This window comes from Rhinopithecus bieti, unplaced genomic scaffold (assembly GCF_001698545.2).
Source record: "Rhinopithecus bieti isolate Rb0 unplaced genomic scaffold, ASM169854v2 scaffold_41145, whole genome shotgun sequence".
Taxonomy (NCBI): Eukaryota; Metazoa; Chordata; class Mammalia; order Primates; family Cercopithecidae; genus Rhinopithecus; species Rhinopithecus bieti.
Genome location: NW_016817055.1, coordinates 1,736,867 through 1,749,452, shown reverse-complemented (window position 1 = coordinate 1,749,452; position 12,586 = coordinate 1,736,867). Strand labels below are relative to the sequence as shown.

Genomic DNA, 12,586 nt, shown 5'->3' with positions numbered 1-12,586 from the left:
AGCAAACACAACCTTTGAGCATTACTGTCTCCAAAGAGTATTTACCAAGTGCTGTCTGGCTTGATCTCCCAGACTTGGTTAAATATGCATTCTGTTAATGTTGTGTTTCTGACTTTCTTTCCTTTCCTTTTTTGTTATTGTTATTATTTCTATTTTTAAAAATGTAAGACTTTACTTGCTTTGACACTGAGGAAAGGAAGGTATAAGAGTGAGAAGAGAGAGGAAAATTCCACAAAGCATTTTGAAAACTTTTCCAATAGAAATATAAAATGTAATTAGGTATGTATAATTATATTCTTATAAATAGCTGTATGATTCATGAAATAGTTATTTTTCTCTCTCATTAAGGCATATTATATTATTAAATATAAATATATAGAATTTCTTAATTATAAATAATAACATATACATACAAATTCTATATAAAATTCTACAAGTTATTCTTCATTTTAAAATACTAATACTAATACTGATAATTCATTTAACTCATCATTTTATAAGCTACCTTTCTTGGAAAAACAATATCAGTAATAACATTAAAATACATTTTACTTGATGACTGAAGGCATACAAATGCATTAAAACATTTAAATATATTATTGTATTTTATTATATAAGGAAGAATTGAAAAATGAGAACGTATAAATGAGGTAAACATTTTTATATACCTCTATTGTGGCAATTTCATCGCTTTTTTTTTTACAGTTCTTTGTTTATGTGAACTCTGTTCCAAATGAATCCAAGATCTAGGGAAATACGAACAATATCTTGCTCATCCTCGAATTTTCAGCATCTAGCAAAATTTGGGGGGAATAATAGGTTCTTAATTAAGGATATACAATAAATTTTAACATCATAGCAAAACTAAGTGGAAAGTATAGAGAATTCCCATATACCCTCTTTCTCTACAGAGGCACAACTGCCAACTATTTGACCTCCCACACCAGAAGGGTGCACTGGTTACAATTGATGAACCTGCACTGTCAAATCACTATCACCCAAAGTCCATAGTTCACACTAGGGTTCACTCTTGGTGTTGCGCATTCTGTGGGTTTGGGCAAATATATAATGACATGGCTCCACTATTGTACTGTCATACAGAAGAGTTTCACTGCCCTAAAAATCCTCTGTGCTGTGACTATTCTTCTCTCCTCCTGCAAACCCTGGCAACCACCAATCATTTTACTGCAAAATTTAGCCTTTTCCAGATTTCCCTATAGTTGGAGTTATACAGTATGTAGCATTTTCAGACTGACTTTTTCACTTAATGATATGCATTTAAGCTTTCTCTATGTCTTTTTATGGTTTGATAACTCATTTCTTTTCAGCACTGAGTAATAGTCCATTGTCTGAATGTACCAGGTGTACTTATTTACTTACCAAAGAACAACATGGTTGCTTCCAGGTGTTGGCAATTGTGAGTAAATCTGCTGTAAACATCCATATGCAGATTTGTGTGTGGACTAGTTTTCAATTCATTTGGGTAAATACCAAGGAGTGTGATTTCTGGATCATATGATAAAAGTATGTTTTATAAGAAATTGCTGAACTATATTCCAAAGTGTCGGTACCATGTTGCATTCCCACTAGCAATAAACAAGAGCCCTTCTTCTTCCATACTTTTGCCAGCATTTGGTATTATCAGTGTTCTGAATTTTGGACATTCTAATAGGTATGTCGTGGTATCGCATTGTTGTTTTAATTCTCAATTTCCTACTAACATAAAATATTGAACCTTTTTTCCTATGTTTATTACCATCTGTAAATTTTATTTGGTGACTTGTCTGTTCAGGTCTTGTGTCCATATTTTAATAAATTTGTCCGTTGTCTTACTGTTGAGTTTTAAAAGTATTTTGGTATATTTTGGATAATCATCCTTCATCAGATGTATCTTTTGCAAATATTTTCTTCAGTCTGTCAGCTCATTTTAAAAAACATTTTCTTTGGCAGACCAGAAGTTTTTAATTTTAATAAAATTCAGCTTATTATTTATTTATTTCATGGGCCATGCCTTTAAGGGTGTATCTAAAAAGTTAGCGTTATACCCAAGATCATCAAGGTTTTCTCCTATGTTACCTTCTAGGAGTTTTATAGTTTTGTCTTCTTACATTTAGATCTATGGTCCATAATGAGCTATTTTTTTTGTGAAGGCTGTAAGGCATATACCTAGACTTATTTTTTGGCATGTGGACTTCCAGTTGTCCCAGCACAATTTGTTGAAAAGACTATCTTTGCTCCCTTATATCTTTGCTCCCTTGTAAAGGCCTTTGTTCCCTTGTCTAAGATTAGTTGACTCTATGTATGTGGATCTATTTCTGGGCTCTCTATTGTGTTCCATTAATGTATTTGTCTATCGTTTTGCCAATGCCATACTGTCTTGATTACTGAAGTTTTACAGTAAGTCTTGAATTCTTGTAGTGCAGGTTCTCCCACTTTGTTTCTCTTCTTCAACATAAAGTTGACTATTCTGGGTCTTTTGCCACTCCATATAAACATTAGAAATAGTTTATCAAAATCCACAAAATAACTTGCTGGAATTTTTGTTTGTAATCTTATTCACTGTATAAATCAATTTGGGAGAATTTATATCTTGATAATATTGAGTCTTTGTAGCTATAAAACTGAAATATCTCTCCATTTGTTCAGTTCTTTTTGTTATCTTTCATAAGTGTTCTGCAGTTTTCCTCATATAGATCTTGTATATATTTTGTTTACATTTAATGGAAAGTATTCCATTTTTCTGGAGTGCTAATATAAATGCTAACATGTTTTTAGTCTGAAATGCCACTTGTTCATCGCTGGTATATAAGAATGCACTTGACTTTTGTATGTTAACCTCATATCCTGCAACGTTGCTATAATCACTAATTCATTCTAAGAATTTTTTTGATTATTGTAATGTCTTTTTCTGGTTTTGATACTGAGATAATGCTGGCCTCATAAAATGAGGCATGGAGTATTCTCTCTGCTTCTATCTTCTGGAAGAGATGTAGAAAATTGATACAATTTCTTCCTTAAATGTTTGACAGAATTCACTAGGGAACCAACCTAGGGTGTTGTGTGTTTTGGAAGGTTATTAACTATTGATTCAATTTCTTTTTACATATAGGCCCATTCATATTGTCTATTTATTCTTGTGTACATTTTGGCACATTGTGTCTTCCAAGAAATTGGTAGAATTTTGGGGTATAGAGCTGTTCATAATATTCCTTTATTTTCTTTAATGTTCATAGGTTCTACATTGATGTGCCATCTGTAATTTTAATTTTATATATTTACTTATTTATTTGTTGGGTTTTTTTTTTTTTTTTTTTTTTTTTTTGAGACAGCGTCACACTCTGTTACCCAGGCTGGAGTGCAGTGGCACAATCATGTCTCACTGCAGCCTCGACCTCCTGGGCTCAATCCTCCTGCCTCAGCCTCCTCAGCAGCTGGGACCACAGGCATAGATCATCAACTCTGACTATTTAAAAATATATATTTGTAGAGATGTGGTCTTACTATGCTGCCCAGGCTAGTTTTGAACTCTTGGACTCAAGTGATCCTCCCACCTCAGCCTCCTCTGGGATTACAGGTATGAGCCACTGCACCCAGTCCCATCTTTAATTTTTCATGTAAGTAATGTCTGCCTTATTTTTTTTTAAAGCTAGCCTGGCTAGAGGCTTATCAAGTTTATTTATCTTTTCAAAGAATCAATTTTTGGTTTTGTTGGTTTTCTCCATTGATTTCCTGTTTTCAATTTCATTAATTTTTTTCTCTAATTTGTTTTTTTTTTTTTCTTCTGCTACTTTGGGTTTAATTTGTTTTTTTTTTCTAGTTTTCTAAGTTGAAACTTTAGATGATTAATTTTAGATCTTTCTTCTTTTCTAATATATGCATTCAATCTATATATCTTTCTCTAAGCGCTGCTTTAATGCTTTTCACACATTTTGATACATTGAATTTTCATTTTGTTTTAGTTGAAATATTGTTAAATTACTCTTGGGATTTATTTTTGGACACATGTTATTTTGAAAGGTATGGCTTAATCTTTAAGTATTTTAGAACTTTCTAGCTATTGTGTGGACATGTTTGTAGTTCATTTAGGTAAATACCAAGGAGTGTGATTTTTATTAAACTTGTTCGGATATGTTTTATGGTCAAAAATGTGGCCTATGTTGGTAAATGTTCCATGTTAGCTTAAGAAGAATATGTATTCTGCTATTGTTAGATGTAGTCTTTAGATGTCAATTTTATTCAGTTGATTGACAGTGCTGTTGAATTCAATTATATCCTTACTGATTTTCTGCCTGCTAAATCTATCTGACATATAGCTCTGACAGACGGGTGTTAAAATCTGCAAATATACTAGCTGATTCATCTATTTCTCAATAAAGTTCTATTAGTTTTTGCCTCATATATTTTGACACTTGGTTGTTACGTACATACACATGAACAATTGCTATGTGCTCTTGGAGTATTGATTCCTTTACCATTATATAATGCCTCTCTTTACCCCTGATAACTTTTCTTGCTCTAAAATGTGATCTGTCTGAAAATAATGTAGCTACTCCCACTTTCTTTTGATTAGTGTTAGCATGATATACTTTTCTCCATTATTATATACTTTTAATTTGTATTCATCTTTAAAGTAGTTTTTTGTAGATAATACATATTTAGGTCTTGTTTTTTTGATTCATCCACACAATCTCTGTTTTATAACTGGTATGTTTAGATCACTGACGTTTAAAGTGATAAAGCTGAATTAATATCTACTATATTTTTTACTGTATTTTGTTATCCTTGTTCTCTGTTTCTATTTTGGTCTTCCATGCCTTTTCCACATTTCGTGGTTTTAGTTAAACCTTTTATATGATTTTCTCTCCTTTCTTATCATATTAATTACACTTCTTTTTTTTAACCCTTTTTAGTGGTTGCCATAGAGTTTGCGATATACATTTACAACGAATCTATTTTCAAATAACACTGTACTGCTTCATGGATAGTGCAAATATTTTATAATAATGAAATGTTCCTAATTCCTTACTCCTGTACCTTCTATAATTGTCATTCATTTCATTTATATGTAAGAACATATATACACACACACACATACATTTATATGCATATATAATCAAATAATTGCTATCATTATTATTTTCAGTAAACTGTTAACTATTTGATCAACTAATACTAGAAAACGTTTTTTACTTTCAATTATTCTCTGATGTTTTTCATTTTTTGTGAATACCTGAGTTTTTGACCTATATTACTTTCCTTCTCTCTGAAGAACATCTCTTAAATTTCTTATAAGACAGGTCTACGGGCAACAAGTTTCCTCCATTTTTTTTTTTATAAGTTTTATTTCTCCTTCCTTTTTTTTTTTTTTTTTTCTTTTGACAGAGTTTCATTCTTGTAGCCCAGGCTGGAGTGCAATGGCGTGATCCTGGCTCACTGCAACCTCTGCCTCCCGGTTTCAAGCGATTCTCCTGCCTCAGGCTCCTGAGTAACTGGGATTAAAAACGCCCACCACCATGCCCAGCTAATTTGTTTTGCAGTTTTAGTAGAGACTGGGTTTCACCATGTTGGCCAGGCTAGTCTTGAACTCCTGACCTCAGGTCATCTGCCCACCTCGGCCTCCCAAAGTGCTGGGATTACAGGCATGAACCACTATGCCTGGCCTCTCCTTCACTTTTGAAGGATTATTTCACAGGTTATATAATTCTAAGTTGGTGGATTTATTTTCTCTCAACACTTTGAATAATTTACTCCACTTTCTTCTTGCTTGCATGGTTCATTCAGTCATGATTTGTTGAGGTCTGTGTGTGGCAGGTAATCTAATAGAAGACCTGCCCTACACCCAGAGAGAAGGAATCCTTGCTTTAGTAAGTCAAGAGGCAAGTTGTCCTTGGGACCAAGGAAAATGTTTTTCCCTCCTAGACCATGATCTGGGTAGCAGAAGCCTGAATTCCCTGTCCAGATAGCTCTGAGCCCCTTTCCAGTGCTTAAATAGTCGACTTAGTCAAACGTAATTCTCTTTGTTCCTCTATACGTAAGGTGTTCTTTCCATCTGGCTTCTTTCAAGATTTTTCCCTTGCCTTTGATTTTGTTGTTTGAATACAGTATACCTAGGTGTAGGGTTTTTGGAATTTATTCTGCTTGTTATTCCCTCGGTTTCCTAGATCTTTGGTTTGGTTTGGTGTCTGAGATTAATTTGGGGAAATTCTCAGTCATTATTGTTTCAAATATTTCTTCTCCTTTTTTTTCTTTCAGTTTTTTTTCCATTATCTGTATGTTATACCCTCTGAACTGTCCCACAGTTCTCCGATATTCTGTTCTGTATTTTTCAATCTTTCTTCTGTTTGCTTTTCAATTTGGAAGTTTCTATTGTTATATGCAGAAGCTCAGTGATTCTTCAGCTGTGTCCAATCTACTAATAAGCCCATCAAAGGAATTCATTTCTGTTTCATTGTTTTTGATCTAAGGCACATCTTTTTGATGCTTTCTTAGAATTTGCATCTTTCTGCTTACATTATCTATCTGTTTTTGAAGGTTGTTCATTGTTTCTATTAAGTCTCTGCCATATTTTGAATGTTCCCTCCAAAACTCATGTTGAAACATAATCCCCAATGTGGCAGTATTGAAAGGCAGGATCTTTAAAAGGTGACTGGATCATGTGTGCATTTATCCATGAGTGGATTAACGGCTTATCCTGGGAGGGTAACTGGTGGCTTTGTAAGAACAGGAAGAGAGACCTGTGCTAGCATGTTGGCATGCTTAGCCCCCTCACCACATGATGTTCTGAACTACCTCAGGATGCTGCAGTGCCCCCACTAGAAAAGAGTGCTCTCACCAGATGCAACCCTTGAGCAAATTGTTGACTATTCAATAATTTCAGAATAGGAAAGCTTTTTTTTTCCTATAAGAAATTCTTTTTCTTTATAAATCACCCAATTTTAGATATTCTGTTATAAGCAAAAGAATGTATACAAATTCCATTCTGAAACTTATTGTAAGTCAAATTAAATCACTTTTGTTAAAGGTCTAAAGGATCTAGCAAATCGTGTGTTTCAAAAGGAAAAATATATACTCTTCTTACTGCTTTATGTATTCTAAATATATGTTCTAAATACCACATAAAGATAAAAATTTGGCTGGGCACGGTGGTTCATGCCTGTAATCCCAGCACTTTGGGAGGCCGAGGTGGGTGGATCACCTGAGGTCTGGAGTTTGAGACCAGCCTGACCAATATGGTGAAACCCGTCGCTATTAAAATTACAAAAATTAGTCGGGAGTGGTGGCAGGTGCCTGTAGTCCCAGCTACTTAGGAGGCTGAGGCAGGAGAATTGCTTGAACATGGGAGGCAAAGGTTGCAGTGAGCCGAGATGGCACCACTGCACTCCAGCCTGGATGACAAAGCAAGATTTCAACTCAAAAATAAAATAAAACAGTAATAAAAAAAAAGACAAACGTTTATTATGGGCTTTAGAGAAAGTGCCTTATAACCTTCAACTTATTAGAGTATATTCATATAATACATGTCTTCTCTTATTTTCTAATTTTCATAGAGCTGAAAATGCAATGTAGTCAATTAAATATTCATTGCCAATGATAAACCCATTGGAAAATCTACCTGCTCAGACTTCTGGTTTCTGATTCAGCATGCAAGGAGCTTACCATGCTCATGTTTGCCTGTCTGAGTGTGTGTGTGGTGATATTCTATTGTTACATTCATTTGTTTACATTCTGTTAGTGAAGTTGAGCATCTTATTAATGTTGTTGGCCATCCATAATTCCTCTTCTGTGAAATGCAGCACCTCTTCTTCTTTTCAGTCCAGGATCAAAGCTACTTTTCTTTTCAAGGTCTAAGATCAATATAGCAATAGCATGTTGTTACCACTTTATTGTAACAACAAGTAACAAGCTGCACAAACTTAAAAACCAACTCTTCCAAATCCATCAGAGAGGTGAGGCCATAGGAAAAACTGCTACTCCAAAATTTTAGAGACAGACAGGCAGATATAGAGAATTACAACTTACTGTACCAGAAACCTCCGTGGGAATCAATTCCAGGCTAGGAAAATCTAAGTTGTAATTAACAAATTGTTGGAGTCTCAATGTGAACAAGTCTGAGAGCTAAAACATGCAGGGGTACTAAGTCATAGGGGGAGGCCCACACTCCATTGATTGTATGATTTTATAAGCAATGCATAATCTTTGTAAAACTTCAAAGAATACACCAAATTATAGGGAAGGATGAAAAAAGTCCTTTGAAATCCTGCTACTCTTATATATACTGATTTGTAGTATTTTGGTTAAATTCATTGATGTATTTTTATGTAATATCACACTCATGTATAAAACAGCATAAATGGAAAAATATCTTACATACTGGGACACATATTTAATAAATACCGTTGTTTTTGTGAACTGACATATATTCTCCCTGTACTCCATCCTACCCTCCCTACCTTGTCCCCCACTCACCAATTATGCAACCAAAAGTTAACTACCTGGTATATGTCTTTCTATAACTTTCTCCGTTATCTTAGATTCGTATACACATACATACAAATATGCATGGTACCTATGAAACACATTTTGCCACTTTGTTTTACATAAATGGAATATTGTATCTGTTTCTCCATACTTGCTTTTTTCCTTTGGTGTTTATCAAGAACATATTTCCAGGGAAATATATATAGATCTGGGTCATTCTTTCAAATGGCTAGGTGATAATGTATGAAATTACCACAATATATTAAATTATGCCTCATTGTGTAGACATTTACTTTGTTTCCAAAATTGTCAAATATCTCTTTGTCACTATATCCTTATGCATTGAAACTTTTATTTTTATGGTATAGAATACTTAGAGTAGGGTTACTGAATAAGAGGCTATGTGGATTATTAATTTTAACACATAGCACCAGAATGCTTTTCTAAAAGGCTATATCTGTTTATACTTCCACCAGTGATAGATGAGTGTTTCCTTCCTCTCTTGTTACCATGCTCATGTTTGCCTGTCTGAGTGTGTGTGTGTGTGGTGATATTCTATTGTTACATTCATTTGTTTACATTCTGTTAGTGAAGTTGAGCGTCTTATTAATGTTGTTAGCCGTCCATAATTCCTCTTCTGTAAAATGCACCACCTCCTCTTCTTTTCAGTCCAGGATCAAAACTACTTTACTTTCAAGGTCTGAGATCAACGTAGCAATAGCATGGAAAATTAAAGTGCTCTCTGTGAGGCAGCGTTTTGGGGAAAATACAAGCCCTATATGTAAAATAGTGGTTTACTCACAAAACTCCAGACCATTCTCTGAATTGATTTGAAGTTGGTTAACAAAAGTAAAATAACTATTTTCCTGGAGTAAAAACAAAGGAGTTAATCACCGTAAGCCCCTGACAAACACTAATCAAATTTCTGTGTCTGTATACTTGCCTATTCTGAACATTTCATACATAAAGGAAATCATACAACAAGTTACTTTTTGTGTCTGGTTTCTTTCACATGATAATTTCAAGTTTTGTCCATTTTGTAGCATGTATAAATTCTTCATTTTTTTTTTTTTTGTTGCTCAATTATATTTCATTGTACAGCTATACCACATTTGTTTATTTATCAGTTGGTAGGCTTTTGGGTCAATCTAATCTTGGTTCAAATCCAAGTTTTAACATTGATTTCCTTTTTGAAGATGAGTGTGTTAAAAGAAAAAGGTTTAAATTCAATTTTATCAGCCTCAATACACTGAATTATACATACAGCCATATACATGAGATTGAATATTATATATCCAATACACTGGAATACACACACACACACACACACTAGACCTCACAGGGTTTGTGAAGATTAAGTAAAACAATATATGTAAAATACAGTATCTGGCCCATGTAATAAGTACTCATTAGTCAGGAAATCAGAAACCACACTAATTATAATAACAGAAAGAATTTAGTATGGGGAATAGCTAAAGAAGTAAAAAAGGAACATGAAGGGAACAGATAAATTAACTGCAGGAAGTAGCTTTGCCAGTAGGGCTGAGGGAAACAGGAAGGTGTTGGGGTGGGTTATCCGAGCCCAGACGCTGGGAGGGGTTCCCACAGAGCGAGATCCAGACAGTTCAGGGAAAGATTCTGCTTGTCTTACTCTGTTGTCTTTTAAGATGTTGTTTTTGCTGCTGCTAGGAAAAGGATCTGAGTAGGGAAATGTTGAAGGAATAGTAAGCAAATAGGATGTGAGTCTGCCTTCCTCCCTTCTGCCTTCCGTTCTCCCGCCAGTGCCTTCTACTAACAGAACCTAGAAAGACACAATCTGGCAAGGGAGAAAAGTAGATTGCAGAGTCTCCGCTGGGCATAGAATGATGAGTTCGGAACTGAGAAAAACTAGTTTAATAAACTGGCATAGTTCACTCCTTTGACCATTCTACATCTATACACCTTTCTATTAATTTTTGAATTTCCATAAAGCAAAAGCTATGCTATTGTCTAGAAAGATGAAGCAACTATCCATCCTTTGCTCTCTCCTCTCTCTGAAAGAGAGAGTCATAAAGTCCCAACCACAGTAACAATTTCCAGAAAAAGTCATGGTATCAGTTTCTCAGTGATGTTCATTACTCCTCAAATTCTATCACAGTCCCACCTGGAAATTGGTAATATAAAGTCTAAAGTGTAAAAGTGCCATGATCCAATGAGTTATACGTAAAATAAGGAGATAAAAAGAGAAAGAAAATAAATATATAGCTAATTTGTATTACTACAAATATACCTGTAAGTAACAAGAAAGGCAGAAAGTTTATATCAATGCTCGTGTCCTCATTTCTGAAACTAATCACGGGAGCATGGTTAACATTTCTAACTTTCTTCTTTTGACGTCTATACCATGTCCACCTTGTCCTCAGCTGACTAGATTTCTTTACTAGTGGGCTTATCTAAACTTTTGTTTCTGAAGGATCTGAATCCTCAGTAACGGGCTTTTGTGTAGTTGCTTAGTTTTCTAAGTGCAGTGGCACGGTCTTGGCTCACTGCAGCCTTGACCTCCAGGGCTCAAGCAATCCTCCCACCTCAGCCTCCTGAGTAGCTGGGACTACAGGTGCATGCCACTAAGCCCCGCTAATTTTTGCATTTTTTTGTTGTTGTTTTGTTTTTGGTAGAAGCAGGGTTTCACCATGTTGCTAAGGCTAGTCTTGAACTCCTGAGCTCAAGTGATCCACCCACCTTGGCCTCCCAAAGTTCTGAGATTACAGGCATGAGCCGCCGTGCCTGGCTTGGACATAAAGTGTTAATAGGTGCTCAGAGAATCCAGTCAGTATGCCCTCTGCCTCCCTCGTTGTTTGGAAGCTACTCAGGTTCCCTTTGGTAAATATGAACATCAATTGCTCTTCTCCATACAACAACCTCCTTCAAGTGTTGGCTCAATGGCATGAGCCCAAGGTGTCCAGGCTACAGTTTTAACTTCCAGTTTAATGGAGTTTTTGGTGTCTATGTGTACATTCCTTCCTTGGGATCTAACCATCTGTACACTAAGCTCAAGGTTTTCTTTCTCAGTTATAAGGAATTCCCTTGGATTGAGTGAGAGAAGACAATGAAGATGGAGTAGGTCTCAAAGGACGTGAAGGACAAATTGAGGCATTGAACCACCTTCTCATGTGCATCTCGAGCAAGCATGTTCACTTGATGATTAATTGCTTACCAAACTTATGACTTGGTGGACCATATAACACCCAGTTTATGAGGGGCAGTTCAGATTGCACAGTTATTTTGATGTTCCTTGGTCAGGCTTTCAGGCTCTACAAAGATCAAAAGCATTCCAGTAACTGTTTCTCAAAAAAAGAAGCGAATATGTTGAAGACATAGATTTGCTCCCAAACCCTAGAGATCTGCATTGTAATCCTCCTATGAGGGCTTGCAAAAGACTCCATGTGGTGCCCCTGTATACCACTGACACTTAAGATCTTAGAAACTGCTGCTGATCTTCAAGGGGAAGTGTAGCTTGCACTGCAGTCTGCACTTGCTGGAGAGCCTTCACTTGCTCTGGTCTCCACTCAAATTTGGCAGTTTTAGATGTGACTCAATAAATGGAAACGGTAGCTGGGAATCAGATCTCTGAAGAAAGGATACTTGCTTCATGCTAGTACTACCAACGGGGTATGGGAAGGCTTGCTCTGGGAGTGCTGAAGGAAGCCGGGGCACTGCCGGGACAAAACCTACAGAAACAACAAGCAAATAGGAAGACCATGTTCCTTCTCTTATTTCTGTCTTTAAATTTCCCTTAGCTCCTTCACTGGTAGACTTTAACAGGAAAGCAGCTAGAAGGGAGCAAGATTATTTGCAGAGTTGTGACCACAGTGTCAGAAAACTAAGCCAAAAGGGTAAGATAGCAGATGACACGGAATAGCTTAATAATCAGCACAGAATGAAACTGATCATCGACTTACTCTACTGCACAACATTTAGAAAAGCATCTTATACTGGCTTATTTTTCATATTACAGAAGTTGTGTGTATTTATTGTGGAAAATTTATAAAAAAGAATAAAATAAAAATTATTCATGATCACACTATTTCTAAATTTTGCTTCTATTACCCTTGTTATACACACACTGACA

At 35.5% G+C, this 12,586-nt stretch overlaps 1 long non-coding RNA gene across 1 annotated transcript in view; it reads right to left on the bottom strand.

The window, feature by feature from the left end:
• Positions 1 to 674: 674 nt before the first annotated feature.
• LOC108517689 (uncharacterized) overlaps positions 675 to 12,586 on the bottom strand; it is a 43,267-nt gene continuing 31,355 nt past the window's right edge. Inside the window, exon 3 of the long non-coding RNA XR_001882185.1 lies at positions 675 to 793. This is a non-coding gene — a long non-coding RNA (uncharacterized LOC108517689). The remainder of the gene's footprint in view (positions 794 to 12,586) is intronic.